The sequence below is a fragment of the Fragaria vesca genome, linkage group LG2 (genome assembly GCF_000184155.1).
Source record: "Fragaria vesca subsp. vesca linkage group LG2, FraVesHawaii_1.0, whole genome shotgun sequence".
In the NCBI taxonomy this organism is placed as follows: Eukaryota; Viridiplantae; Streptophyta; class Magnoliopsida; order Rosales; family Rosaceae; genus Fragaria; species Fragaria vesca.
Genome location: NC_020492.1, coordinates 2,420,846 through 2,426,152, shown reverse-complemented (window position 1 = coordinate 2,426,152; position 5,307 = coordinate 2,420,846).

Below are 5,307 nucleotides of genomic sequence, written 5' to 3'. Positions count from 1 at the left end.
GAAGGTATTACATGATATACAGCTAAGCAGAAGATTGTAATGTTATTAGTTTCTTTGATCATCTTCCAAGCTCTTTAATTTGTGTTATTGATGTAAAGAAGAAAAGTTTGTATGCAGAGCAAGAAATAAAACCTAGGAGTCCTAGTTTTGGCATTTGGAGTATTTCCGAAATATTCTGAAAATCAAATGCTGCTTGCTTCCAAGACATCAAATTACAGAAATAACAGTTAGGCTTGAAAGCAGAGAGGTTATGCTTCAAGTTTCCTTTGGGGACATGGATAGAATTACCACTCAATGTCATAACTCATAACCCTAAACCTAAAAACACTATGTTCAGCTGGACAGAAAATGATCAGTGAGAACACTCATATTCGCAAACAAAACAATTTTGTCTAGGAAGGAAAGAATCTAGTGAGAAATCCAGGAGAGATCAGTATCCAGATACCTTTAGGACTGAAAGATCATTCATAGTTTGACCCCTAAAGTTTGGCTCAGTAGGTCCCTGAATGAGCTGGTTGTGATTCCTTGCATGTGTGCAAGAAATAATGGTTTGTGGACCTTTCACTTTTTCCCCATTCCCTAGTTGGTATTCTGAATGCAAGAATTTGATTCCTAATTTTGCACTGAGTGAGTGTACCTTTTCAAAGATCTTAGACTGCTGTGCTTGCTTTGTATACAGGTAGGCCTTTCTGCACAAAAGGACTTCCTTTAAATGATAAAGGACACTATTATGTGTCTTCTAAAAGGCTCCCCTTTGGCTTTAGGGGAATTGCCTGTCCTGAAACAGTTGATTTTCATTGTGATGGATATCCAAGTTCATATGCTAAACAGTAGCTCACAGTACACAAGAAGTCGAAGCTTTTCTGTTAAAAAAAAAATCTAGTTTCATCAGTACCCAGGAGTTGGTAAAATCTGGTGACTAGAGAAGTAAATCTTTACCTCCTATTACAGCAATGGCTATTGACTGCTATGACAGTTCTGTTAACCCTTCCAGTTTCTTGCCAATTTGACCCTCATTATCTTTGAACAATGGCTCCAAATGTTTATATAACCTTGATGCATTTATGTACGTAAGCTAAGGCACTGGACAGAGAGGGAGGGAAGGCTTGACAAGAGGGACAAAAATCACATAATAATGCACTGATGGGGTAAATTTACATGAATAAGAGAAGTATTATAGAGAAAGAAACATGTCCTGCTAAGTTAATAGACCAATATAGAGAAAGGAGGTAATTTTCCTTTGAAGGTACATATTTTCTCTGCAGAGGCATTGCCCCAGATAGATTCAGTGTTTAAGATAAACATGCATACAGAAACAAAGACTGAACTATGTGTAGCTAATCCAACAGGCAAGAATCCAAGACAGCTTTTAAAGTGTCAAGTGCAGATTAGCTGATGAAGAAATGATCATCACCTTTTACTACATATGCTAGCCGGTAACTAAGACCTGAAAATACTAACCATGTGTGCAGTCGTTATCACACTCTTCTTTTCACAAGATATATATGGCTTTAGAGTTTAGACTCTTGAAAAACAATGGGAGTTGCATACAATTAGGATAGGACAACAATACTGGCTCTTTGAGGAGCCTTCAAGAACCCTGACAAGTTTGGATAAATTTTTGAATAAAATTAGAAAACTGATATGAAATTATGTGATTAAGCAATGCTTAAGGTGGTTTATGATTTTGGAACCCATTTTGAAGCAGATTCTTTGCTTTTCATTATTTTCTATGGTAAGTGATGAAGAGTCATTTATATTTGTGATTGCTTAAGCTAACTCAAAAAGAAACAAATCTTAAGGTTTTATGCTCTTATATATAATGATGTCTCGCTGACTTAGTAGTGATTAAATAATTTGGGGCTCATATCCAAAACAAATTAGCAATAAATGGAGTGACCGAAATCATTATAAACTCATAAACAAAGTCCAATTTTCCCGTGTGAGATGTATGTATTCTCAACACTCCCCTGCACGGATGAACAATAGAAAACTTACATTTGATTCGCAATGGACAATGGTGTCAAGAGTCCCTCAGGGAATGATTAAGTTCGAGATATAAAATTTATTTAGGTATATCATTTTATTTTTCCTTGTATAAAAGATAAAGAAATACAACCATCAGCTTATACTGTAATATAACTGAAAATATTCTATAAAAGAATTCTTTTTGGAATAAACAATTTATTAGCCTCAATCAGTTCACATCAAAGAGATTTATGCTTACCAAAATTTTCCACAAAGGGAATATTCTTCACCTAGATTCCCTTTACTTACCAAAATTTCGTGTTGAATGGATATCTCCTCATAGCTCACATATATTCAACATGAGATGAGGGAATTTTGTCTTAACCAAATTGGTCTTAAGAGGCTTTATCTCATCCAGACTTGCCTTTCGGCTAGCTCCCAAATCTGTTTTGAGTGGAAGATTTTCATTGACAAAATAATACAAATAATACGCGAACAGATGTGCAGTTAATCTCTACTACTATAAAGCCAACAGCCAGAAAATTCACCAAATTATGTTTTCTCAGAGTCTAAGGTCTTCTCCGGTGTCAAAACCGAAACCTGGTGTTTCGTGGAAGATGGCGGTAGCGATCTCGGTTTCCGCTTACGGAGAGGGGTATAGACATTGTTGTCGTCGGTAGAAGATCAAGATCAAACCTTGGTTCGAGTTGCAGCCAGATCTGAGGGGTGCTTGGTGCTGGTGGCAGGAAAAGCAAAGTCTCGTTGTGTGAAGACAGAGCATTGATTTACAGGATTCTAATCGAGAAATCCAGTTGGGAGGTGTCAGGAGTGGCATCGTTCTGTGTGGAGCGACGGTTTTAGGTTAAAGTTGTCGCGCGTAGGGAGTCATTGAAGGCGGTGAGAACAACGATGACTTTCACTTGCGGCGCTTGCGACAGAGGCGGTAGGTCGGAGACCATGTGGTCCAAGGCAGAAGAGCCACCAAATTGATACAGTGGTGGGTGACTCCTTTGGCAAGCCAAGGGTTCCGAGAGCGCCAAGGGGGCCATTGCACAGCCACGATCCAGGGTATCCAACTAACTTCCTTAGTTGCAATGGTGTTCAGGGGTGTTGGAGGATGACCATCACTTGAGAAATTTGAAGACCTTGTAATGGATATATGGTTGGCTTACTTTTGTGGTGTATGTTATGTTAAGGCAACTCTAGCATTTTATGATTGTCAGCTGCATCTCTTATTTTGAGACTCGTTTAGACTACTACCCCATGTTTGTTACACAGGACACTGTAACCCAGGCTTAAATTCTAATATAGTCCAACACTACTTAAGCCAGGCTTATTTTTCAATAATCCTAACCCATGTTTAGTGTCACTTAGGACTAAAAAGCATAATAGCAGTATACTTCTGACAATGCAGCCTCTCCATGCTTCCTAAAACAGCTTCTCCATCGAATTTCATCACCACCTATTTTCTTTAAAACTGAATGTGGAATTGTTGAAAATAAAGAAAATTAGAAGGCACAAACAGAGGGCATAAACAGATGGTTTTACCATGCAACAACGCATTGGTTTTACCATGATTGCTTTTGTGTTGTCTGCCAATTCGCTCACAGTATCTGTTTCTTGACATGCTATAGACCATGAGTCCAAACTCTGAGAAACAATACCAGCTGAAATTATATTTGAGGACATAAGAAGAACAAATACTTCTAAAGCTAGATACAAGGTAGCACCTATACACTTTCAATTTAATCAACTCCAGATATCAAATAGTGAGCAGATCACACGCTTGATCATAAAATTTATATCATCAGATAGAATTTATAGAGAGAGAAGCACAAACGTTTCAGAGAAAAAAAAAGGCGATAAAATTAAGATCAAATTACTTGAGCAGATGAAGCAAGCCATACACCAAAATACCTCAATCAATTTGTGAAATAATCACAGCCCGTAAACAAATGACAATAGATCATCACTTCCTAGTCTTTAGTAAAACGAATGACACAGACAAAGAAGAAGGTAGAGTGGGTTGAAGGAGATATTGAACAATAATCAACACAAGACAGAGAGTGTGAGAAACGAGAGAAACTAAACCTGAAATCTTCTCGCCCAAGAAGACTAAAGCGAAAGAAACCAGTGAATGAGAGTGAGACGATGAGGCTGCTGCCGAGAACGAGCAAGAACGACATTTCAGCGTTGTGCAGTCCTATGAATTTTGGGGCCGCTATGTAAGGAGGCGTGGAGCGCATTGGGGACTGCGTATGCTCATTTAATATAGTCCCTGGTGGTGCCAAACGTGGGACAACACCTGTTTTTTTACGTAAGCCAAGCCAGTCCAGTCCAGTCCTATCCCCCGTAACAAACATGCACCTAGGGTTTAATTTTAAGACCTCGTACGTTCAACCACTAGTTCTAACATGGAGGTTGCACTCTAAAATGTTCTTGTGGGCCAGACATGTATGTTGTGTCAAGTCTCATAAGATTGAAACTAGTTGCTGGAATTATTATGGAAACTGAAAACTCTCCTTAAGATATAATCTTTTATGTGGAAGTTTTTGTATGTCTAAAAAAACAAAAAAAATCTAATTCACATAAACATTCAACGATTATCTCTTGATAATTCGTCTCCTAAATATTGTCACAAAAACATTAACTAACAAAAAAAGGGAAAATGCCCAAATGCACACAAATAAGGTTTTCATAGCCAAATTCAATGGAAAATATTTGTTAGCACATTCCAATAGTTCTTAACAATTAACAAAAATACATTTTTACCCCTAATCTTATTATCTCTCTCCTCTCCCTCACCTCTCATTCTCATCTGCGCTCTCTCTCTCTCTCTCTCTCTCTCTCTCTCTCTCTCTCTCTCTCTCTCTCTCTCTCTCTCCTTTCTTCGACGACGGATGTCGCGCAGCCTGGACGACGGACGCCGCCGTTGCCTCGACTTTGCAAGGCGGTTCAAATTCCAGAGCTTCTTCTTCTCTACAGAGACGAAACCAGAGCTTCCAAGCTTGATCGGAAATGGAGAGTCTCCGTTTACAGACCTCTTCCGTTGTCTTGTGGTTGCGCATTGCTTCGATCCTCGTCATTTTGGTCATTTACGGCAACTCCGACGCTCCGATCGGTTCCTCCGACTCCAAATTGGACCTTCCCGTCTCCATTGTGATTCCGATGGTTCAGCTTCGTAGCAAGGTCATCACCACCACCGCCACGTCATCCATTTTCGATGATCATAAAATAGTACTCAGCTCCAGTAATAATCAATCTACTATTACTCCTCACTTACTCCCCAACCAAACTCCACCGGTAAACTCCGATCCTTCACCTCTCTCTCTCTCTCTC